Source organism: Pteronotus mesoamericanus, unplaced genomic scaffold (genome assembly GCF_021234165.1).
Source record: "Pteronotus mesoamericanus isolate MK-2021 breed Mesoamerican mustached bat unplaced genomic scaffold, CSHL_Meso_final contig_84, whole genome shotgun sequence".
Lineage (NCBI taxonomy): Eukaryota > Metazoa > Chordata > Mammalia > Chiroptera > Mormoopidae > Pteronotus > Pteronotus mesoamericanus.
The window spans coordinates 4,322,478-4,348,681 of NW_026555267.1; positions in this window are offsets into that span (position 1 = coordinate 4,322,478).

A 26,204-nucleotide genomic window follows, 5' to 3' on the forward strand; every position below is an offset into this window, starting at 1 on the left:
ATTCAGCAGAATGCCACTTACAACAGATGGACATGAATACAGGCAACCAAAGAGGCTGTGCTTGTAGCCCATCTTGGCATACGGCACCAGATTCTCTCACCGGGCTGTAGGGCAGCTGCTGTGAACCTTCCCCTCCTGCAGATACAAAGCTCTGCGAGCGCGTCCAAGCTGAGGGGAGACCCGGCCATCAGGTGGTTCTCCCGGGTTAGAAACCGCACCTTTTGCCTTTTGAGCAGTAGGAGCCCCTTTACGAATCCCCCTTTAAGTAACCTGGGAACAAAGGAGCTATTGAACCGTTCGAGTCCATCTATCCTTCCATGAACATTAAGGAAACAGCAAGTCTTGGTAGAAAAAAGTGGATAGGGATGCACTTAAATTTCTACTTGACTGGTCATTAAATAAAATTACTCAACATATTTGATTTTGAGGTGCATCCTCTTCAAGTGAAAATAAACAATGCTTGGAAACAGCGTGGTGATGATTAGGAATAATGAGGCAAAGGAGAGTTGTGACGGTCCTATTGGTATCAGGCGTAGTTATAACAGCAATAACAGCATTACTGAACATTTACTGACTACTATATATGAGATATGGTTCTAAACACTTGACAGGATTAGCCATTTAACTATCACAGGCACCTTACAAACATGTTGAAATTTGTCATGTATAATGCACACTTTTTGTCCAAATTTTTGAGGAAAAAATAGGGATGCACATTATACATGGGTAGTACTAATTCTGTATCTATAGAAATGTATTTCATTCTTTTATGTATGCTTATGCATTAAAAGTGTAACTCGAGAGAGCAACAACAGTATCTGTATGCAAAATAACACCCTGGAATACGATAATTGGTTTTGTTTCTAAATATAAATAAATAAATGAATGAATTTTAAAAAAATAAAATAAGCCCTGGCTGGTGCCACTCAGTAGCTTGACCAAAGGGTCGTTGGTTTGATTCCCAGTCCGGGCACATGCCTGGGTTGCAGGCCAGGTCCCCAGCAGGGGACGTGTGAGAGGCAACCACACGTTGATGTGTCTCTCCCTCTCTTTCTCCCTCCTTTCCCTCCTGTCTAAAAATAAATAAATAAAATCCTTTTTAAAAAAGTAAAATAAAAGGAAACTTTTTTTTCCTGAAAGTGTGGGCCAGAAGCATGGGTGCACATTATACAAGGCAAAATACAGTATGTATTTTGTGAAATAGAAGGGGAAATGGAGGGAGAGCGAGCTAAATAACTTGCCCACAATGACGAAGTGAGAAAGGTGTGGTGTGGCGATAAAAGCTCCGGCAGTCTGGCTCCAGAGCCTGCGGGCTTAAGCATCACTGGAGATGTTGAGGGAATGATAACTATTTTTAAGGGGACAAAAAGAAATTCATGGGGAAATTGAGTATGTTAATGAAATCTCCATTGGTACAAAGCGAATGACAGCTATAGGGTCTGTGAATAATTTCTAACTGGCACTTCTTGCTTACATAGGAACATGTACGGAGGGAAGGATCATTTAAAGTCACTCCTTTTTGTGGGAACCCAAAAACAGGGCTACAAAAGTCCAAATCATTACAGGCACTTTCCAAAGGAGAGGTTTAATTTAAGCAACCGGGCAAATCCTGAAAGAATTGTTTTTATATTTTAATTGCTGACAGAATACATTTAGTTAAAGGGTTTTATATTCTTTGAATTTACATTTCGTATTACTCCTAGTCTGTATTTATATGTGATTTCACATACAGCACATTAAACGCAGCCTGAACTGATAAAATTGATTTTATTAAACCTGGCATAAATTAACCACTTGTTGACATCAGATTGGTCTTGCATGCATGTTTGAAACCTTTTCTAATGAGGGAGATTTTTGTTTTTTCTCCTCACAAGCACCATAGACCTAAGGAGAGAAATATCAATTGAGAACTACGACAAAGTTAAAAGTAGGTTCCTTTAGATTGACTTTTAAACTTATAAAAAGTCTCCACTGTGCCCACTTTGAACATTTAGAACATGCAAGACAATCTTTTATACTATAAATACAACAGTTCCTAAAATATATGCTTTGGTTCAATATAAAGCTTGTGATAAGAATGTTAGGAAACTGGAGACAGATTGAGATAGAAACACATATAACTAAGCAAAGAGATGTTAACAGAAAAAGAAAAGGGAACAGATGAAAGAAAAAAGACGAACAAGAAAAACAAAGAAGAGAGAGGCCTCCCTACATGCTGTTCTCTCTCTTTCTCTCTTTTCCAGTTTAGTTCTGCTTGCATTCTCCCTCCCTATGCCTGTTCAGAAAGCACACCTAGGCAGAGACGTAGGTCGATAGTGGGGTCGCCTTATGTCATTTCTTTCGCTCAGAGGTCTCAGTCCCACCTTCCCTTTCCCCTAATATCTACCTAGAGTTGTTTCATATACTTTATGGAGTTTTATATCTATTCATGTTGAAAGATGTTGTGGTAGGCTGAATAATAACCCCTCAAGGATGCCTGGGTCTTCATCCCCAGAACCTTTGAATATGTTACCTTATGTGGCAAAGGGGAACTTGCAGAAGTAAATAAATTAAGGATCCTGAGATGGAGAAGTGATCCTGGATTATCTGGGAGGGCCCAGTGTAATCTCTTTATAAGAGAGAAAGAGGAAGGTCAGAATCGGAGACACCAAGGTGCGACAAGGGAAGCAGAGGCTGGAAGGGCACAGAGCCACGAGCCAAGAGCTGCGAGCTGCCACTAGAAGCTGAGAGAGGCAAGGTGACAGATTCCTCTCAAGAGCTTTCAGAGGAAATGCAGACTTGCTGACCTTATTTAGACTCCAACCTCCAGAACTATAAGATAGTAAGTCACTAAGCTTGTCGTAATTTATTACAGAAGCAATTGAAAGTTAATAAAGGAGGGTTAGTCTTGTAACAATTCTTTATCATTGCAGAATGTAGAAATCCCTGCTTATAAAATTTTAAAGTGTCCTTTTTCCAAACATCTTAAGGAGCTAGTATGGAGAAATAATTACAATAGTATCCCAATTGGGAGAAAGGGGTATGAGCTACAGGTGTTTGGCCAGATTTAAAAAAAAAAAAAAAAAAAAAAAAAAGATAATAGATTAAATTACTTCATTTGTTCAAGAAATATTCTCATTGACAGATCCCACCTAGGGTGTAGAGAGTTGAGAAGTTGTTCCCTCCCAACAAATTTTAAAATGCAACATACTCTATAAAATCAAAATTTGTCTTGAATCCATGCAAGATTCAGGGTTTCAGGGCAAACAACTTGCCTGAAATTGAAGAGATTATAAGCACCCCTAGAGGACCATGGGAGGAGAATGAGGCTAGCATGCAATTGGTGGAAACAATTCTGCTAAAATCATTAATTTCTAAAGGCCAAGCACAGGCTGCTCTGAAAGTACAGAGCCTGGGGGATTCAGACACAAGGGGAGACCACACCCACTAGCAGATTGTTCTCCATGGACCTTCATGGAGAGTTTCTTCATGAGGATACGGGGGAGGGGCAGAAGGCCAGAGAAATCTCCTCTATGGTGTAGGCCTGGAAGAGGACAGCGCAACACCACAGAAAAGGCATGTAATCCCATGGGAACATTTACCCCCTAGGGAGAAAAAAATTTTTAAACTTTGAGTGGATAGGGAATACACAGATGAATCTGTCATTCCCAAAGCACAGACTCATTGCAACTTGGGAAACCTAAAGGAGAGAGAGAGAGAGAAAGAGAAGGAGAAGCAGAAGGGAGGGAATATGGAGGACAAAGAAGAGAAGGAGAAAGAAGAAGGAGGTAGAGGAGGAGAAGGAAGAGAAGAGAGAGAGACAGAGGTCACTTCTCCCCCTCCCTTTTGGGGAGAACCAGTTAAGCATCCTGGGCACAGACCATTAAGAGTCACTTACCACTAGGAGAAGGAGAAGGATCCTTGAGAACCAGGGATACAGGAGCTGTTCAAGGAAAAGCTCAGCCACCTCCACTCCCCCCGCCCCTTGCCGACCACCACCAGTCTATCAAATACCAAGGAACTAGGGACAGAACACTAGCGTGGGTGTGAGAAAGTGAGAGAGACACACTCAGAGGTGCCGCCTTAAAGCTGGGCGTGAAGCAAGAACACTAAAAGAATCTTCTGGTAAACCACCTCCCACTTTCAGCAAGAGGTAAAGCTGGAAGAATTTGAAATGGATGGTACACTGGAGATAACCATAGCAACAAAAAACCCAAACCTTGCTCAGGTCCTGACTAGACTGAACCAAACTCCCTGCCCCCCAATAACAGCCTAGTGAAAGGTAGCCAGTAAGAGAAAGATATATACACTGTATATAAAAAAAACAAAAATTACATTGCAGAAAACAGAGAAAATGTCATAAAAATAAAAAGCTGTCCTTTTGAAAAGAATAATTTAAAAAAAAACAAAACTAGTCTGGTCAGGAGAAACCAAAACAGAAACATTACCACCATCAGACAAGAAAGATAGAATACCATTACAGATACAACAGACACTACAATAAAAAGTAGGGGAATATATGAACATCTTCAAATCAAAAAATCTGACAATACAGAAGATAAAATGAACAAATTCCTTGAAAGCCACAAACTGCCAAAGCTCACTCAAGACAAATGACTTTGAACACAGGGCAAAAATTTCCCCATTACTTCCAAAAATGCTCGAGTGGACATAAGTTTAGGTGAGAAAACAACACAGATTGCTTTACATCTTAATTCCATTCCCTTCTGTAGGCTCCAAACTAGGGGAAAGGGTAAGTTCACGAGAAAGTTCTGGATGTCAGATTTCAACAAAAGTCTCTTTTTTTCTGTCTTCAGAGAATATTGTATTAAGAGTCCTGGGACCTCTGACTTGAAGTCTAATGTGGCAAATCACGTATTTTCAATCTTTTCTAATTTTTAAATAAACTTCTTGTAAACAAAACTCTTTCTTCCTAGAAATTGATTCCTGCCTTTGGAGAAACTGTGTCCCTTATCCCACTAAAATTAAGTAGTTTTATTATGAGTTACAATCCTTTCTGAGGCCACAGAGGGGTTAAAACAGTTGTGAGAGGATATGACGCAAGCACAGAATTTTCTCAGAAATGTTCAAATCAAAATAGATTTTAAAATTTAAACACATTTTTGGTACAGCAACCAACTGGGGAAACGCGGGCCTGGAAATGAACAGCCTCACCGAGAACCTGACCGGAGAGAAGGCATCTGAAGAGGAGGGAGAGAGGGATGAGGAGGGAAGGCGGAGTCCTGACAGCGTGCAGTCCGCGGCTCGGGAACCCCGCTCATCGTGAGCTTTCTTTACATGACACAACAAATCTCAGTTTTACCCTAAGACAATAATAGTCTCGCCTTCATTTTAACAATGGAGAGTCCTGGCTAATATAAACATGCCTGTCTGTGACAATACGTACTAATGCAAGTCATCCACCCATCCACAGGGGACTCTATGATACGCAACATAAAGGCATTATTAAGACCAACATCTATTATTTCAAGGGCTCAAATATTGCGTTCATGATAGCTGAAGTTTTTTAGAATTTGGTAGAATAGTTTTAGGTGTTAGAGTCTGTTGGCACCTATGTCCTTTGGTGCGGGGAAGACGAGCTAGGACTACTGAGTGCAGACAGAGAAGGGCAGGAAAAGCATCTTGCTCACTTATCAGACAGCAGCCAATGATCCCAGTCCAATTAACATCAGAGAATCATGTGCCTATTAAAGTGCACAAGCCAAATTCTCCTCTGCATTCTGAATGAATGTGCTGCTCAGAAGTGAAGGGACCAAGAGAGCCAGAGGAATTGGCAAAGCCTGATCTCAGCAGACATCAGCAGAGAACAGATTTGCTCTGTGTCAGTATCCCAGTCGAGGCAGAAACAGGCTGAGGCCAGGAGGAAAGCTCTTAAGCCAAGGCCATAAGGAGAGAGGCATGTTCCTCCAGCCTGTTACTATTTCAAAGAGTGAGGTAAACACAGTGAAGATGAAAGGTATGGCTAAGCAATGTTTTGAATTTGTCGTCTGATGATGGAGCCTCACACAGGGAAATCATCTCACATTTCAGCTGGGTTTGAGTGAGTTGGATCGCCAGAAAAACCTCAGACATGCCAAGGTGCTCATGGGATTGATCTCCCCCAGCACAAGGTAAGCTTCAGACTTTTCCATTCTCATTAAAAGCAAAAAAACAAAAAGCAAAGAACTGGGCTGACGAATCCATAACACATGCTCTGCAGCTGTACTAGTAACAAAGCAGTGACTGACCACTTGTGACTATTAAATTTAGATGTATTAAAACGCAAAAACTTCAAGATTCCATTCTTCAGTCGCACTAGTCACATTTCAAGTGTACACGTGGCTAGTGGCTAACCCATCGGTCAATGCCAAAGAATGCAGAGCAGCAGGATGGTACTGCTCTAGGACGTAAATGGTCAGACCTCCCAATGGATGGAAACAATGGGAGGAGGCACAAAAAGTCTCCTGCCCAGGAGGCAGGAGCTGGGATAGATGTGCTGGTTCATCCACAGCTCCCTACAGAGATGGAAAACTGTATCAGCAGGGTCCCACCATCTAAGACCTTCTGGCCCCACTGTTTACAGTGCTACCCCAGTCCCGAGGATTGTATGTGCTCTGGAGTGGTGAGCATTACCACCTCTTTCTTCTTTCCTTCTTTTATCATTGAGAGATCTTATTTGAATTTAAAAAAAAAAATTTTTCTCTGTTTTTAAATACGTGAAAGGTGATGCAAAGTCAGAAGGCGAAGAATAATGATGCATAATTTTAATACAGAAAAGGAGAAAGAATTGGCAACACGAATTTAATCCGCCATAGAGAATGTAGGGAGACCAAAAAGTCAAGGAGTCTTATCTCCAATGGTCAGTTACTGACTATTACTACATCACCAAAACAAGGAAAGAGAGAATTGTACATCTTCCATTAATTACCTTGGCATATCAGGATGACACTCTAACCAACTGAGCTCCCCAGCCAGGGCATAACTTCACAAGTTTTATCTTCACTAACTCCTAGCTTCTGTTTTACTTAGAATGCTACTTAAAGGGTGATGTCCCCAGGTTGCAGCCTCCAACCCCTCACAAAAAAACAGTTAGACAGCTATCCATGAGGACAACAGTTCTGGGAATGTTCAGGAGTCCACCTAGGAAGCTTCAGCAACACGGTGGAGCAAAAGACTTGTCAAAAATGGCACAGAAAGGGGAGGGGGCTGAATTCCTTTGAGCTATATCATCCCATCCCCCAGGTGGGCCCGGCTCGGGTACCAACATGGAAATCCCCATCGCTGCGAAAAGAGAATAGGGTGAGCAACCAGCTTCCTCGGCTTTCTGGGGTGCTGCACAAAGCTTCACCCCTTCCAGAGACCAGCTGAGACATCTAGAGGCTGAAAGGGACAAGGAAGAAAGGCCAGGGCTATCAGTAGCAGGCACATGGCAGGAAGGACCATGGATCCCAGGGTCTGACTCTGCAGAGGACTCAGCTGCCTTAGCAGCTGAGGATCACGACAGCCCTCGGGGACGCTGTGGACCCCTAGAGCTTCCGTCCCCGAGGACGCTGTTGTAAGACCCAGTGGACTGCGCTGCGGGGGGCTCCAGCAGCTTTGCCCCCGAGGAAACCAATGGCCAGCACAGCTGCTGGAGTCTCCCTGCGGATTTCACCCCACGGGACCCACAGGTTTTGCATTTGCCGAGTCGCCCTGCCTGAGTCCCTCTTCCCACCACCAGCCAGAGCTACGGCAGCCGGCGTGCCCTGGGATCCACGTCAACAGAATTTCAATAAATTTTCTATTGAATTCCAAGGGCAGAGCCTATTTTTCAGGCTATCTACATCTCTTGCTGGCTTTTTCTGGAGCCCCTACACTGGCTTCCTCATCCAGCCTCAGTCTTTTCTGCTAGAAGCCAATCCTGGATGCCTAAACCCAAGGGCCTCTCCCTCTGGCCAGTCACGGGCATGCTCTAAGCTCTGACCTAGAACAACAATGTCTCGCAAACCCTTCACACATAAAATATAAATAAACAACACCAACCAAAATGTGAAGAGTACAAGCCCTCTTCCCAAAGTAAAAATAAATAAATAAATAAATAAATAAATAAAATAAAAATAAAAAAATAGGCCAAGCCAGGGCTCTTGTCTATAAAGGGTGAAAAAATTAAGTAAATGTAAATAATTGGTTCTACCAAATACTTCAATAGCATTACAGAAGGAAATAAACGCTGAAGTTTTTAAATAAGTTCTAAAAGCGTATTTCTAAATGCTGCAGACCAGTAAGGGGCTGTGATAAAACTGACACAGCACCTTCTCTCCCTTATGAGAAAGCATTCAACATGGATTTTCTAAAATAAGCAGGAGATACGGATGGCCATACAATGAGAGATAAAGGAGGCTGACAGAGTAAAATAAAGTGAGAAAACGAAGGAGAGTTCAGAACCATACAATTTCACTCATACGTGGGATATACCACTGAAAGCAACAAATGAACAAACAAACAAAAACTCAGAGACACAGACAAAGGTTTGGTAGTTACCAGAGGGACAAGGGGTGGAAGGTAGTAAAGAATATAGGGGGTCAAACAGAGGGTGAGGGAAGATGATTTGACTGTGGGCGGCAGGCACACAGTGCAGTGTACAGATGATATGTTACAGAATTGTACACTTGAAATCTACATACTCTTATGAACCAATGTCACCCCAATAAATTTAATTTCAAAAAATATACATGCTGTAGGGTATACACCAATAGATTTAATGATTAAAAAGGACACATGTTATCAGGTATACACCAATATGTCTTTTTAAGTACAATGTTAGAATTCAAAATGACACTCTAAAGCACTGACTGACTCTCAAGAAAACCAAGTACGAGATGATAATGATCAACACTTGGAAAACACTTCAAGAACATGGAAGGAAATAAGCAGAGATGATGATCATGAGAGAAAAGTTTTAGAATGAATAAAATGGAGAGGCAACAAGTGGATAATTCATGTGTTTTATAAAGAAAACAGCACCCTGAGATTAAATCAATATCTGAGACACAAGGAAAGAAAAAAAGCATGACCTGCCCAGACTTACCTCTGCACACTGAAAGGCTCACATTGTAAAAGGCAAAAACCCTAATAAATACCACCGAACAAGACAGACGTATTCCGCTGGAGTCATATGTCAGAATTAAAAGCCTAAAGGAATTACCACAAACCTTTTTTGATTTAACACTATTGTTGAATCACAGTCAGTTTCTTGTTCTGCAAGATAGATGCTTAAAATGGGAAGAGCTGGGGTTTCTCAGCAATCACTGTGATGTGACATGCTAATTCTTTAATTACAGAGGTCAGCGAAAGAGGCCCTTCACAGGCCCAATCGTTAGGCACAAGCGATTTTTTTTTGTTTTTGCTTGATAATATCTTATTTTCTCTTTCCTTTTGAACTATTCCACTCTCATGCTAATACAATTTTCTTACCAAATTTTGAACTCATTTATTTGGTTGCTTTTAATTTGGATGTAAACCAAAGGCACTATGCTTATATAGCTTTCCTGACACTTCCTTTGCTTACTTTCAAGAAAAAAAAAATTGGTCAGTGAATTTTATAGTTCACAAAAACTTACTCTTTAATTCAAACTATTGTATTAAAATTCTTGAGCAGTGTTTTATGTTTTAAAAATGTTTGCGATAAGAGATGTCATGTTGCAGACAAGGTAATTTATTCAAGCTTTATTAATCAAAAATCAACTTATGCTAGCGAAGTAAGGTTTTGGCAACTGCACAGTTAGAATCTACCCCGGGGTCATCCTTATCATTTAAGCCAATTTTCAGTAGAGGTAGTAGTTGTTGTTTTTTTAATTGTTTTTTCAATTTAGAAAAGCACATTGTTCTGATTAAGTGTCTAGACCTATGATAGGCCTGCCTTGGATATGATAACAATGTGAATCAATGAAAGAAAAGATAGAGAGATCACAATCAATCACATCAAGGTCCAAGTATCTTTGCTATAAAGTCAATTAATGCTGAACTAGAAATCCAATATTATGTTTCACTTAAAAGTTGACTGCATTAAACCAATGATGAGCTTAAATGAGTGACTAAGTAAAAAGTCAACAAATCAGTTATGGCATATTTAACTTCTATAAAGCCATACTATGAGACAAAGGTAATAATTTTGGACCAAGAAATATTGCCCTTAATGCATTTTTACAGTGACAATCAGATCTTGTGTATCTGTCACATACATTTAGAACAATTTCTCTTTAACTAGTCTCCCTAACTCCGGCCTCCTTCCCCTCATCTTTCACATTCTGTGATTAGTAGTGAACAAGCAGGAAATATCTGGTGAGCTAATGCTAATTGTTGTTGTTGAGTTTTTCAGAACTATTTGGCAAACTCTGGTGTTACCCTATAGCAGAGAGGTTGTTTTTTAATAAATGAAAGGCCAAATGCTTTCTAGTTTACTTTGTTCTTACACATACCAGAAATTAAGTTCCAGACTGATTTCCTTTATTACCCAGATCAGTAACTGAGAACTTCAAATATGGATGCTCTATTTTGAGTAGGCCAGGTTTCTCTCGTGGTGCATAGCATTGATACTGATATGTTCAGATTTTAATCATCAAAGAAACCAGCATAATGACACTATATTTCCTTCTCAAGAATTAATAAAGTATAGCAAGATATGTACATCCTAAAGAAAAATCACTTAAAGGAAGAAAAAAAATGAAAAACTTCTTGCTCAAAGCCTCTTTGTTTACAGCTTATATTGTCTTGCATTTCAAGCCTGTATTTTGAGAATGGAAAGGAAATTGCCCGGTAGTGTCCTAAATTAAATAAGAAACTTGTTGCTGCTGCATGGCATTACTGAACTTACTGCGATTTAATTAGGAGAGTTATGGTTTGATGACACATTAGTCCCACAGCTTCTGCTCTGAGCAAGTAATAAATGGGCTGCACCATTTAATTCCAACCCCAAACCTCTAACCAGTTGCTCACTCACCCATACAGAGTTGACTCTCTCTGTGTTCATACTGTGTCACAAAATGATACTTACAAATGAGGAGTTCAGGATCCTTCAGCCTTTTCAAAGAAATCCCACCTTACATGGAGAACCAGAGTAGTATAAGTAATATCTAGAGGTCATTTAATCTTCTATTTGATGGGAAATAAACAGAAAATGTTAAAAAAAAAGTTTTTTAAAAGTAAACATTTTGGCTGGCCCCAGTCTCTCAATGTTCCGAAACTATAGAAACTACTGTCTCAATCACATGGAAAGACTGTAAGTAAAGCTTAGCCTAGGTCTAAGATAGAGCTCTAATTTTAACAAGATTCCAATGCAATCATTTGCATGTGGACATTATCCACAAACAAATTATATTTCACAGTCTAAAGCTGTATTTCTTCTGAAGTCAGCAATTTCACAAATGCCTTTTGTAAGTAAAAAGACTTTATAATGAGGCTGGACTTGCTCCATTGACATTGCTGAGTACATTCACCTAATACAGAGAATGTACTAAGGTTTATATGATAGTTTTATATGATGGAAAAATGGAGGTCAGTACAGTCTAAATAAGACAAAGAAAGACAGAAAGAGATACTGAATACTAGAAAGACAGCTCTAAAACTGTGTACTGGGCCTAAAGTTCAGAGCAATACTTATTTAGCTTACAAGTCGAGGGACATACATACTTAGTCTTCAATTAATTCTAAATGTATCAAAATGTTTATTATAATACCTATATACCTAAGTCATGCCGACCTATAGCATACTTCAATCTTCTATGGCCTGAAATCTCAAGGCATCCTTTTTTAATCAGCAACAGAAACTTGATTGAGGCAATAGCATGAACATACATATGCAGTTCACTTACATAGACAACAAGGAATTTAACGCATCAGCAGTCCTGGACATCAAGAAGAACAGTACCTCGAGACTATGGGAATTTTCTACTAAAGAAGAAACATTTTTTTTTTTTAGTGTTATAATTTATCCCATACTATCCCCAGGTAGGTCAACCTAAGTTACCAATTGTCATTCTTAGTTACTAAGTGCAATGGTGATAATTCTGTAGTAAATAGGAAAGCATAGATAAGCTAAATATATTTATATTTTTCATAGAATATGCTTTTATAGAACCAGCAAAGTGATCTTCCTTATTTTTATTGATTCATAGTTGAAACTCACTTGGAAGTTTTGGATTAATCAAAAAAAGTTCAGATAACATGACCTAAAATAATTCTAAAAAATACAAAGTTAATAATTATGGGAGTGAGGTGACTGAAATCATTAATAAATCTGCAAATTCTTAATTTAATATTCTTTATAATTCTTAATGAAATGTTACTATCAGAGACAACCATGTTGGAACAATATGAAGTATGAAATTCTCAGCTTAATCTCAGGATCATCTCTTCTTAGAAATGCAAGTGATGTAGATTATCTAGCCTGGCATTTCTCAAAATGTGTTCCACAGTCTCTTGTAATATTCTGTGTAAAAATATCCAGGGGTTAACATGTTTGAAAAACTTTGCATAATATACTTCTCCCTATTAGAGATTTATACAATAGTAGGCATATCAAAGGAATGAAAAATTGTGTAGGAGTAAGAAGGAAATCTATTTAAATTTGAAGGAATATACAGTAAAATAGTTTAAAAGACCATGGACTAAATTGTGTTAGAAACCCAGCTTTGCTTCTCAGTAGTTTTGTGAACCTGAGAAATTTACTTAACTTCCCTGTGTCTGTTTTCTTAAGATTATAATAATGCCTACATCAAAGAATATTCTTGTGAGAATTCCAATTAGTTTATATGAAAAAAACACTTAGTATCTGGCACACTGTAAACAATATAGAACATCTTAGTTGGCACTTCTCAAATTTAACTGAACCCCTTTGTGTGTGTCTTTGCATGTGTATATCTCTTAATAGCCCAGAGAACATGGTCTTGTTCTAGATCACTTTAGGAAAAGGAAAACCACAGTCACAACAACCAAGTCTCATTTACTGGGGTCCACAGGGAGCAGTGGACAGGTGGGACTAGAAATCAGGACTTCTTCATCCTTGTCCAATTCTAGTACATGGTGTCTTTCCATTTTTCAACAAGCTGTCTTCTAGTCTAAAGCACCTTTCCACTTAGATGTTCCCCGATTTCCTCTAGGCAGCGAGTTGGTCTTTATGGACTTCACCTCCCCTTAAACTTCAAAACCCCACATCTTTTAGAGTTCTGGACAATATTTTGAAACTTCAGAAAGGGTTAAACATTTTCCCTGAAATCATTATGATACATTGACAATATTGTTCAATAATGCAGAAAACAATTGTATGCATAAATTTTGCAAAAAAGAATTTCTAGTCTTTATATTATATTGTACATGCATTTGGAGGGAAAAAAACTCTAAGTTTTCTCTATGAAGAAATTAGAAAAAGAAATAGAAGAGTCTTGGAAGTTTTTTGTTTATTTGTTTTGTTTTTAATGTTCCCTAAAAGTCTAGCTGCTTTCTTTTATTTTCGATATTTTAACTGCTTCCAGTATACCTGAGATCCAGGCTTCAAACAAAGCTGCAGCTTTGAATGGAAACAAAAGAACATGTTTCCCTGGCAACAGGAAGCACATAAGTACCCACAGAGCACTTCCATCTCTAGCAATTTCCCACTCCTTCTGTAGGTTTGCACCTAGATAGCATGGATAATGGAGCTCTGTCCTTGGACCCTTTCAGTAAGAGAATTCATTGAAATACACATTAGAACTAGACAGTTTCACATGGGGACATAGGGGCATACGTCTGACGTCTATTGTAAATGTGAAAAATGTAGATTTGTGCAAATGAATCACATTTGACCATATGGCCAACTCTAGGTAAACATCTGTTCCTTATTTTTTTTTTTTTTAATGAAAACTGAGTTTGGGGAAACCTCACACTTTAAGCTATAAAGACTGAAATTTGTGATATTAAAAATCCTACCATATGTCTTCCCATTCCTAAGCATCCCTTCTTGACTTTAGCTCTCAAACTTGCTCACTTAGTGTATATGATGGCAAAAAAAAATCTTTAGCAGAAGGAAAGTAAGAATTAGTGCAAATTTCCATTCCTTTATTATTCAGGATCTTGCATTATCACTGAAATATAAAGAAGTTGAAATTTTGAAACAAGCCCATGCTGCAGGGACCCCCTCACTCCACCGTGAGTCATCTACCCGCAACTAGAGTCAGTTCGTTCACTGATTCATTCATCCATGAACGTAAAGTGAAGTGGGTATGTCCGTTGTATTTGCTGCATTAGAGGTTCAAAATAATATAATACAAGGCCACTGCCCTTGAGGAACTTACAGTCTAGGTGGGAGATGAAATAAGGCATAAAGATGGAGAACATTAAAAATGCAAGGGTAAAATGACTCTTGTAGATAGTCATGTGTGAATAGCTCGTTTTATATGCCAGACATCTGGAGAGTCAGCCTCTCTTTAGCTACCCCATCAATGTCATCCTTTCAGTTTAGCCTTGGAAACAATGCTGTCGTCAAGTTCTTCTTCTGTCACCTCCTTTGTCCCTCCACCTTCAGGCTCTTTGTCTTATTTTCATTAAGCCAGCACATGCTGTGTCCCTGCTATATACTGGACACAGTGCTAGGTTCTGAGGATGAAAAAAAGGGGAGATTTAAAATTCTCTGGGCAACGCAGACATTAAAATATTAATTATGCCCTGGCTGGTACAGATTGGCTCAGTGGATTGGGCACTGGCCTGCGAACCAAAATGTCACTGGTTCGATTCCCATTCAGGGCACACGCCTGGGTTGCGAGCCCCTGGGAACTGGGCCCCAGGTTGGGGCATGTGCAAGAGGCAACCGATCAATGTTTCTCTCACTCTCTTTCTCCCTCTCTTTTCCTCTCTCTAAAAATAAATAAATAAAATTTTAAAAAGTATATTAGTCATCACAAATGATTATACAAATAGTTTACCCAACACTGCTGCAGAGCAAACTTTCAAAAATCAAATATGATCATGTCAACTCCTTGCTTGAAAGCCTCCCCTGGCTCCACCATTTCCAATAGGATAGCTCATGTCTCATTACCGTCTCCCACATACACCTCGTCCTAGACGTACTGAGTTACTGGCATTGATAAAGTGGATCATTCTTCCTTTGGCTGTGCTTGGACACCTTATTACTTTGACCTGGAATGCTCAATCCCACTTGTCAAACAGGGAATCTCTTATTTTTTTCTTTATTTTCATAACAAAATGTACCCATAACCCTTAACCCCTAAAGCACCTCCTTAATTTCCCAGTCAAACATAGCAACTCCTTTTTCCTATATATTAATGCTTACTGAGCACATTTGTGCATGATAGCTTTTTCAGCAAGTATTAAAGTTGTTTATAACTTTAGCCCACTCTTAAACTCTGAGTGTTTTAAGTATAATTAATAAATTTTTCATCTCCAATTAGGTGTTTGGTAAATATCAATGGCTGATTGAGTAGGTGAAGAAAATGTTTGATCAGAGTTTAGTATATGAAAATGGAAACTTGAACTCTAGAGAAGAAAGCTATGAGCTGACGCAAAGTGCTTAATGTATGATGCTGGTTGTATCAGAACACTCTTTTGAGAATTTTAGCAAAAAAAAAAAAAAGTATGCAAATGGATAAAAATAAAACCCTCCTTATCATTCTTACTCCCCTCCTAACATACTTGAGATCCCATTGCTACAAATTAAACTTGGCTTACGCTTTTATTATGCTGACCTTAGCTAAGGAAACCGTCAGCAGTTCAGCTAAATACTATATTAATGGTGAATCTAGAATAGAATATTTCTTCTGGAGGGCTGCTGCTTTTAGAGGCCGGAAGCTATTCCAAATACCTCTGACTATCTCCAAGATGCAAGGCCAGAGGAAGCCAATTGAAATTACAGTCACGTTCCATGGAGCACTCAGTTTCTTAACTCTTAAAGAGTTTCACAGTCTCTTAAAAACAGGATTCTGGCAGATACATAAATGGTTTTTAATGACATCAGAGTGAAATTTGTGTATGATCAACCCAGTAAATTCTAATATATGATGACATGTTCGCTAAGGATTTGACAGGTTGCCCTCTAGTTAATAGTTGGACATCATTAACGTGAAATGTACTTTGTTAAAAAAAGAAAACAAAAACAGTACTCTAAGAGCCGAGGCAATGACAGATCACAATACATGTTAAGGTGTTGAAGTAAGCAAGATTAAAAAATCACCCTAAGAATAAATTATCTGCATGATACGAAGTTGGAATTGACTGTTAGGAAGCCCTAACCAGTTTTTGAACTGGTTTTATAGGAACATTAAATGTTTGTTTCCTTTCCTCCACTTTTTAGCTTTTAAAAAAAATCTGATTTTAATGAGTGGAAAGATGGAATGCTAAAATCTTAAGAGGAAATATATTTTATATTGTACCCGGACCAACGAATCTCAAAATTCCTGGACCCCTGTGAAATAGGTGGGTTGACCCTTGCAGGTAGATCAAAAATTACCGATCACAAACAAATTTGCTTCCATAATAGTACCAGTTTCAAAACCAAACTGAGGATGATGCAGGGAGTACTGTATTAGTCGCCAAGAAATTCTGAAGCCCATTACGGAAGCTTGGATTCACCCTCCTCTCTGTCCATCAGTCATGATTCATGTCAATACTTTCATCCTTCCCCCTCAACTATTCCCACGATACACCGGGTGAACCCTGTTGCTTTCTTATCTCAACCCGTGAAAAAAAAAGCTATGGATTTCTGCATAAACACTAATATTTTTAAATGCTAATAAACATAATTTGGATCATTATAATGTAAACTACTACAGCAATTGCATTTCAGTACATCAGCCAGACCCATTTGCCTTGATGCATTATGTTTAGCTAATGGATAACATGGTCATGTGTACTTCTTCTTGGTCATAACATATTACTTATTTCATTTCTTAGTGTAATGGGATGACTGTTTTTAATTGGAAAAAAATTTAAATGGTCCTATAGCACACATTTTAACAATTCATCTTTTAAGGTTCATTAGCAGTTAAAATAAATGAAAATGAAATACTTATTTACAAAAAGCACATTGGTTTTAAGTTTTACAATTAATGTATTAAACATTTTATCTTTGTAAATTAAATTTTTTTTCATGTCCAGTCCTCTAACTTGTTAAATAACAGCTCTCCTGTTCACAAGAATTCATAGTAGGACTTTGGTCATAAGGAAACCTTAAAAACTTTGCAAATCCATAAAACGTAATTCGCATATTAGCACAAGCAGCCTATATGTAGCTATGGACCTACCTGGGTGTGTTCCACAGCTGATGGTCTTCTTTACTTTACTAAGTCATATCAAATGGCCCTTTTGGCTGACCTTTCACAGGTATACATTCCTGGGTGCAATGAACTTACAAAGAAAATTTTGAAGGTGAACCTTCACATTTTCTAAAAAGATGCAATAATGCTTTGCCAACAAAAGATATCACTGGACATTCCTATTTAAAATCTCCTATTTGTTTTCTGCATGTTTGGTTTTGTGTTTAGGTTTTGGTATTGGCAAAAAACAGGTCGTTGTTTGGATGTTAAAACCCACATGATGGGCCCTGGCTGGATTGCTTCAGTGGTCGGAGCATCACCTCACGCGCCAAAAGGTTATCAGTTGAACCCTTGGTCAGGGCGCATACCCAGGTTTCAGGTAAGATCCCCAGTCAGGGCGCATACTGGTGGCAACCAATCAATACTTCTCACATCTCTCTCTCTCTCTCTCTCTCTCTCTCTCTCTCTCTCTGTCTCCTGCCCCCTTCAATCAATATGTATATCCTTGGGTGAAGATTAAAAAAATCCACATGATGGCAATGAATAATAGAGTAGCAAAAATATGTCCAGTAGGATTCCTATTGTCACTATAAGCACTCTTCCAAAATATAGCAATGTATTTCTAATCTGTTTTCATCAATCTCTACCAATTTTCTTTGTTGTATAGAGTATGGCACTACTCTACTGAACAGGTGACTGCTTTCTTTGTACTACTAGCTTAGCATTCACAGATATACATCCCTGGGCATGCTCTGAATTTTGAACAAATCAGTAAAAATTCATTCATGCGTGTGTCTAAGGCTTAAGAAAAGAAAACCCTCAAAAGCAGCAATTGGTACTTTATATTCATCTCAAATTTTAAAAGTTCTTAAAATAATGTAAGACCTTACAAATTATAATTTAATTTTTACTTCTAACCAAAATATATAATGATTATAGTAGAAAATGAAAAAACAATTAGGACAAGTACGCTGACATTGCGAAAGCAGCCGCAGATCTAGAATATACACAAGGACTGGTTATTTTGGTCCAATTACTAGGCTTTGCAGTTGGAAACAAAATATATACACACCCATCTCTCTTACTGCTGGCCTCTTATATTCCAATACATCCTTTCTCTCTCAGCCTCAACACTGAACTCCTTTTATTGTTTATGGTCCACTATGTACACCCCCAAAGCAAAACATTCTGGTACCAACCATTTCCAAACTTGAGCTTGCCATCTGAATCATCTGTTAAAATACTAGTTGCTGGGCCTATTCCAGCAAAATTCCTATTTTTGGACCAAAGGTTTGCAATTCTAACAGGTTCCCAGTGATGCCGATGCTGCTAGTCCAGAGACCGCACTTTGAGAGTCCCTGCTGTATACTTACCTTGAACTATCCTGCATTGGGGAAGGCAGGCCTGGCTTCAAATAGTCCCTCCTATTTATCCTTCAAAACTATTGTTTCCTAGTAGATTCTAAAATGCTGGAGTTAGGTGGGGGAGGGAGATCAATAAAATAAAAATAGGACGTAGGACATAAATACTTGACAAAGTTACTTTCCCTCTCATCCCTCCTGTCTCCGCCCCTCACCCCCCGACCCCAGGGTTGCTAATCTCATTTAGTTAATTAAGGAAATGCAATCAAAAGTATGTATTTCACACTACCATGTAAAAGGCTGATTTAGAGCTGTATTAAGTCAATTAAACATATTCACTTGTTAAAAAGCAGCTTGTTAAATTAAATAAAGGGATCTTTTAATCATAAGCATTTCAGCCAAGCAGACTCTTCAGAGTGGGAGGCTTTCCTTGGGATCCAAATTATCTCTTTAACCTCTCAATTTTGTCTAAAGGAGCAATTTTGGGAGCGGGCGGGGAGTAAAATTAATTTTAAAAAAACACCTCTCGTTTTTTAATTCTTGATATAGATAACTTAATAGGAACCAATTTCCCGCAGCTCCTCTAGTGACAATGGCAACTATTGAATTAGGCCTCACCCCTTCAGCTCATCCTCAGAGATGTGTGCGAAGTGAAGGTGACGCCTATTTCAATATCCCTCTGGGCCTTTTTCTTCTCCCTCAAGGAGGCCGAATTAGCTCTGCTTTATGAGTGAGTGAAGAGATGCCCCTTGGCCCACCTGAAGAAAGGCAGCTGAAGATTTAAAAGAATAAAAGCGTACATGTAAAAACGACATTACAATGAGTAGGTGAATAGATAGATAAAAATAAGTGATTGATGGGTAGCTATAAATTCCTGGTTTCTTTTTCATCTGTATCTGCTTGGTTAGATTCAAGAATTAAAGTCAAAGAGGGAAACATTGGAAAAACCCCTGCTAGGTATGAAATTTTACATCTTCCCTTGAAATGAAAAGGACCATAAAAATAATCAGATAATCTTCACCAACTTTTCTAGAAACTAGCTAACACAAATATATTTCTGCCATGCATTTTGTACATAAAATAAAATATGAAATACACAAGCTGAGATCCTCTTTGTTCACTTTCCCAGTCCTTTCTCTTTCTCTGGAGGAAGCCGCTATTACAAATTTACTATGCATTTAATTTATATTTTTACCACATTTTATATGCTGCCATGGAAAAATATTATATTTTATTAATGCTTCATATATTTCAAAAATATTATTTTCCATGCTTTTCCAGTATTGGCCACTCCCACAAATGCATATTAAAAACTCTGTATGAAATAAAAGAATAATACTATATTTTTCCCAACTTGCCCTTCCTTGGATATTTTCAAATCAGAGTCCTGGATACACAGGCATTTGTCTGGTGAGTGATCGACCTTTGTGGGTTTCTAATTCTCATAGATTATGAGCACTTAGATACAAGTTAGCATATCCAGTCCTCATTTGTATTTATTGAGCTTTTTCTATTAGCTGGTTTACTTGAAGAAAAAAGCTGATATAATGCAAGGTCAACCAAACTGCATTTAGCAGGGGTATTCTCTACTTTTCCGGATATTTAGGTAGTGCTAAATATATTACAGGATGGCTTTCCATTTAAAAAAATTGTTTTCTATCAGTTGAAAAGAATAAAAGAGTATAAATTCTCCCGCCCTCCACTTTCGTTCCCAAATTGCTGATTGCTCCCAAGATGGACCTAAGATGAAACTATGTGGGTTACCTAAGGACATGATTTTAAAAAACTGTGGACTCCTTAGTTATGTGCATGACTTGTCCAAGCCTGACATATTATGCCCAAATAGTAATGCAGACTGAGAACACTGAATTTGAATGAAAGGTAATGAAAATAAGTTGTATATTCTAATGGTTTCCACTTTACTGGAGCAGAATTTTAGGGAACCCAAAATATGGCTTTGTCGTTTTAAACCTACCAAATGCACTTGTGATGCAACAAGTGGATGGCATAAAATAATAGAGTAATGATTTTCTCCCTGTATTTGCTAAAACCACTGAGTTGACACTAGTTTTCCTATGTACAGAATACATTCTTAGTGGAATACATATTGTTTAGGTAGATATAAAATTTTAACAATTTCAAACAAATTTATTTCCTATATATTTAAGTTCACAAGAAGCTAAATACTGTTCATTTGAAGTTAATATTTTAGGGATGTTAAGTCATTGTGCTTATTTATGGCCATTTATCCATGTGGAAAAAAATTGATATGGAAGATGCAATGTCTAAGTCTTGCTCATCAGTTTCCCACTGATCATCTCTGTAATAAAAATGCAACTATTATTTTAATAATTTGGAATATGCCATTAATAAAATTATAGTTTTATTGTAATATGTTCTTTGTATGAAATATAGTTTAATAGTAATATTTTTCTGTGTGATATCTAGAGCAAGACACTTAACAAGCGTGGGCTTCAGTTCATTTATCTGACAAAAGGGCTTGGGTTGAATATATTGTGATCTTTCAGATCCCTCTGGCACTACCAATCTGATTCTAGATCCCAACTCCATCTTCTCCAATCTCCATTTGGTGAGTAAAATCGAATGATCTAAGCCAGAGTAATGCAAGACTGATAAATTTGTCTTGTAAGAATAACAACAGCAATTCTCATGTGTGAAATGTCTAGTATGTGCCTTGCAACATTTTAGTTAATCCTCATGGTCAGTCCTACAGTCCTACAGAGCAGTTGCAGTTATACTCCTTTTTAAAAGATTTTTTAAAAATAGAAGCTAAAGGAGGGGCAAGGGGTGAATTAAGTGGAACACAGAGAAATTTTAGAGCAGTTGAATATTCTATATGATACTCTAATAATAGATTCCTGTCATTATACATTTGTCAAAACCCATAGAATGTACAACACCAAGAATGAACCTTAAGATAAACTATGGACTTTGAGAAATATGGCGTGTCCATGTAAGTTCATCAGTTATAACAAACACACTGTTCTAGTGAGTGATGTTCAATAATGGAAGAGGCTGTGCATGGCGGGCGGGGGGTGGAATCTGGGAAATCTCTGGACTCTCCTCATTTTTATTGTGAATCTAAAACTGTTCTTAAAAAATAAAGTGTTAAAACACACACACACAAAGTACAGATGACATGCCAGAACTGGCATTTTTCAAAGGGTAGCTAGATGAAAGTGTCAGTGCCAAATGAAAACTGGAGAATTTTTCCACGTCAGTTAAGGAGATGGAATTGAAAAAGTCTAGGCCTGCAATGCAAACACATGCACAGAGACACAAGAAGCATTAGCAGGTGTGTGCTCTCCTCCTAGTGTTACACAATCCCATTTGTGCCAGAGATTACTCCAGTGGAGTTTTATACCTGCAGATCCATCACAATTCCACACCCGAGAGTTCTGAAATAAAGGAAAGTTTGTGAAATAGTCAAATGGCTCAGTTCTAAAACAAAATCTTCTCTGAAAACATATCGTTAGAATAAAGGTCACATTGCTTTCATTTTACTTTATTAACAAAGATCAAACTGTAGATGAAATTTACTTTCACTCATCTGACACTGTCTACAGGTTTCATTTAATCCTGTAATGGAGATTATAAATTCAAATTCAAGCTATTCTCACCATGAAAACAAAGCAGAAACTGAATTTTTTACCTTTGTAAACTAAATTTACTAACTTCCTCAGAAGTTTTCACAGTAGTAAAATAGGCTTAGAATATTAACATTCTTTTATAACAACACTGTTTTAAGACTCTGTAGTGGAATGAAGATAGCTAAAAATTCTTTGATACTCCACCCACTGAATGGCAGAATCTTATTCCCCAAACCGATGGCCTTGGGGTGGTTTTAAAGACCAAGAGAATGTGATGGAAAGGATGTCCCAGGATTGCTGAGGTTAAGTAGGTCATAGGAAGTCTGGGACTCTTGGAACGCTCACTCTTGTGGTCTTGAGCTGTCATCTAGAGAGACCATATGGAGAGAAGAAGAGACAGAAGGAGGGGCCATCCAGTTGCTTCAGACTCCAGCTGCATCTCCAGACATTCTAGAGCAGAGACAAGTCTCCCTCAGAATATTAGTTACATGTCTGAATTCCTGACCCACACAGATATGAGCTATGATAATAAAATGGTGGTTGTTTTAAGCTAAAAAAGAAAAAAAGGACATTGAAATAGGTTATCGATTCTCCCAATGTCACACAAAAAATAAAGGGAATAGATATCATGAGTCTATAGCCACATCTTCCACCTCTCACGCCCCTCTTTATCCAGTAGACTTCCATTCTTGGTACCTAGCTTCCACACTTACACCAATACTCTACTTGCTTACAGATTTTTGATTCTCATTTTTTGCAACAAACATTTATGGAACACCCACCACCATTCCTTAGACTTAAGAAATATCAGGCTTCTAAATCATCATCAGAAATGCAATTTGTATTTGGAGCCTAGTGGAGTTAAGAGCAGCACTCAGAAAACTGCACAGTGTTAGATAATCTTCTTTATGCTTCAACTATTCTCCAGTTATTCAGTAGACAGAAATTCTCAATGTTTAGGGCTTTAAAAAACTGAAGAGGTAATGCAATGCATAAGAAAATGTTTAAATCTTATTAAGATGAATGGAAGTAAAGCTCATTTTATGCTAAAAGGAGATTTTAAAGGGGAGTAAGTTTTTTGCATATGGTTTAATATAGTAATAGCACACATGTGTAGTACTTTATAAAGTCATGGATGTATGGATAGCATCTTGATCTGTGAATGTTTGAAACACAAATTTAGTAATGATGGGAAAAGAATACCTGAAATCACTTCTCAACTATTTTAGAAATGTGGTTCTATCAAGTTCTTTTTTGTTTGCAATATGAATTTGTTAGGAAAAGTTATTGAGTTTTTCTTTCCAAATATCAAACAAACTGTAATGCACTCTTCTTTGATTAACTTCTGTTTTCTTTATTCCCAGCTTGATGTCACATATCAAAGCAAGGTAATATCTAGGAAGAACCTAACTTAGCTCTACAAAAATCATCTCATTTGTACTCTTCTGGGCATTTGAACCATTGTAATTATTATAATTAACAGAAGTGCATTTATATGAACTCTACTCTGATTTATTATTAAGAATGTGATAAGTAAAAATGGGTGGAGGAAAGACACAGTATGCTGATCCTTTCCTGTAAAGTGGGTACATGTTCCTCTTCATCAAAGGGTCATAAATTAAAAAGGAGGTAAGGGGATTGTGAGGGCACAAAGTCAACACCCATTTGACTTCCTCCCACAAGATTACACTCATACATAAATTTTAAAGAATGCACATGAATGTCAATATAGTCTGGGAACAATTTACCTCCCTGTTGAGAAGTAACATGGGAGTAGAAACCGCTCTTTTTCCACTTCAGCTGTGGGAGGTTTTGCTGCTTAGAACGATAATCATGAGAAGACCTGAGGACAAAACCAACTCCAAACCTCGTGGTGTAGAAAGAAGAAAACTTGACTATATCATCCAGCTGTGAAACTAATCGACACTGGGACCACCTACCTAGGGACTTCTTGATGTGGGAGACAGGAAGTTGATCATAATTTAAGTCATTTTTAGTCAGTATTTTTGAACCCAGTAAAATGTAACCCAGAAGCCAGTAAAAAGTATCACCATGGATACAATGTATCTTCGAAAATAATAAAAAATATTTTACTGAAAACCAGAGTTTATATAAACTGAAATCTATGCCTGCTACATTTACTTTGTCCTACCTAATTCAGATTATATACATATATATATCAAGAGGCTGTTATGATTCATTTTTAGAAGTGTATAATGCAAAATTGCCTGCTACAATTACTTCTAATGCTTAAGAATGGCTTTGCTCTCTGCTCTCTGCTCTCTCCCTCCTATTCCTGCAATGGAAGAGGCAGGCAGGGCTTTAAGGAGAAACGGGACACATTTTAGGGTGAAGACTACCTCAAAATATCTTCCAAAATTTCGTTAATGTATTAGGTATTAGGAGAAGAAGAAAATGGAGTAGGGTGAGGAGGGGGCACAAAGGGGGCGAAGAGAAGAGTAAAGCAGCAATAGCTTAATGTTTATACTATAGGTACACTGTTACATATTCCACCAGGACTTCATTCTCTGCGGTTTACATTTTAACCACTTCACTGCTCAAGGCACGCGGCAGAATAAAAAGAAGACAGACGACTTGGTCTTCCGTTTGAGAAGCAAGCAAACGTCCTTCTGAAATAGGGCAAATAATGATTTGTTCTGTACAGCCTATACAACGAATGTTTGTAAAGTAACTGGGACATCTATCAGCCTGCACTAAGTGGAATTATACATTTTTTTAAAATCTAAATTTATAGAGAAAGGCAGGATGCTAATTAAAGTTGGCTTATATATGGGAAAACATTTTAGAAAAAACCAAATAGCAAATCAATTGTATTATTATTTTATATTTCTTCCTTTAATAGATTTATCACTGAAACTTCAATAAGCAAAATTAATTTTGTTATTTTGTGTTCTGCTGAAATGGACAAGTTCATTTGGTCACAACAAATATATATCTGCATATCATCTGTAAATATCACTTATTAATTATTCTTGAACAGTGAGTATAATTTCACTTGAATATGTGAGAAATAGAGAGAGAGAAATATAATTGTGATAAAATATTCTCATGGGAACATATGTTGCCTTTATATGGTAATCAATAGAATAATAACAAGGGTAAAACAAAAATTCACAAATTGTTATATCTGATTTAAACTCTGGGATGATTATGTTAGATTACATCTCTTTTGGTTAGAAAGCATAATTTCCAGCTCTTTGAAGTCAGGAAACATATATTTAACTCTTAATCACCTAATCCAGGCTTTGCAATGTAAAGTAAGATGCAAGCATTTATGAGTTTAATTACATCTATGATTAAATAAGGGTTTATATATTTATTTCTGTAATAATCCAGATTATCTATTACCTCACAAGAATAATGAGATATAAAAGATGAGGTATCAGTCAAATTGCAAAGGCAACTCTCAGGCATAATTAAGATAAAATTTGTGACTTTTTAAGAATCCTTTCAAATAATTGCTTTGCTTAAAAATATTTCTATTATAAACAATTGACTATGTAGTTTCCTTTGTCCCGAATACTCTCGCAAGTTTCAAGTTAAATGTTATTTCTTTTGGGGATCCTCCCTTATCTTTCAAACTAGGTTGGATTTTTTTTCAATTAAATGTTATCAATATCATATACTTTGAATAAATACATACTGCAATCGTACCTGGGTAGCTATTCATGTGATTTGTTCTCTTCGGTAGATTGTCGGCCTCCTGAGCGCTGAGACCACAGGTTCACCGTTTATTGCTGTATCCCCAGGGCCGAGCACGGTGCCTTATGTTCTGCAGGAACTCAAACACTATTTTCTGAATGACTGGCTACACAGAGGAAGCAGGCTTTCCTATGGAAGGCAGCAAGGAGCTAATTTCTGTGAATTATCATATATTTTATGAATAATGTCAATAAAAAGATCTGAAATACAACAACTGAAACACCACAACCAAATATGTAGATGATTACATT